At 37.6% G+C, this 947-nt stretch overlaps 1 non-coding gene across 1 annotated transcript; it reads left to right on the forward strand.

The window, feature by feature from the left end:
* The first annotated feature begins 875 nt into the window (after positions 1-875).
* On the forward strand, positions 876-947 carry Trnah-gug (transfer RNA histidin (anticodon GUG)). Its single transcript has one exon. It is a non-coding gene; the product is annotated as a tRNA-His (tRNA).

The raw sequence follows: 947 nt of genomic DNA on the forward strand, positions 1-947 counted from the left end.
AAAAAGAGGAAATGGGAACAAAAATTTATTGGAAAAAAAGAGACTTTATCATAAATTTCTTTAAATAAGCAATTCAGTTCAGCTCAGTTCAGTGGTGACAGTGAAACTGTATTTTGCTATTCATGGCCGATATAAAAGCAGTAACTCCCTAGGGTGTTAGCTAAGAATGAAGTTTTTGATATTAGCAACAATCTCAGGATCTATCTGTGGAAGATTGTCTATGCATTGAAAATTCATTTATTTATTTATTTACTAGTGGTACCCGCACGGCTTTGCCTGCAATAGAAAAATCAAAAGGTCTTTTGGTTCGCCTGTATATTTACAAATAATGTATGGTGAATTTTCTCGCCAATTGGCTTGTACCCATGTTACGGTTCCACGTTATGATAATTTCGTATCTCGCCAATTGACTTGTGCCCATGTTACGGTTCCACGTTTTGATAATTTCGTAATTTACACGTCCATGTTATGATAGTTTTGTTCCTAAAATTAGAATAGAAAAAAAACCACATCGAATTTTGGAAAAATCGCTTCGAGGTGCAGACCCCCATGCTACAAACTAACTTTGTGTCAAATTTCATGAAAATCGGCCGAACAGTCTAGACACTATGCGCGTCACAGAGATCTAGACATCCTCTGGACATTCAGACAGAGAGACTTTCAGCTTTATTATTAGTAAAGATTTATTTTTGGAATAAGGGAATATATTAAAAAGTAGCTCTTCAAAGTATTTAGTGCTGCCATCTTTTGGTGAAACTGAGAATCAGAAGAGTAGTTAGAGACTTCTAACGGTTCATCGATCACACCTTTTCCGCCGTTGACGAATTTAGAGCAGAAATTGATTTCTGAGAACAAGTAGCTGAGTGGAACGTGCCGCCGTGATCGTAAAGTGGTTAGTACATTGCGTTGTGGCCGCAATAACCCAGGTTCGAATCCTGGTCACGGCA

Source organism: Uloborus diversus, unplaced genomic scaffold (assembly GCF_026930045.1).
Source record: "Uloborus diversus isolate 005 unplaced genomic scaffold, Udiv.v.3.1 scaffold_436, whole genome shotgun sequence".
NCBI lineage: Eukaryota > Metazoa > Arthropoda > Arachnida > Araneae > Uloboridae > Uloborus > Uloborus diversus.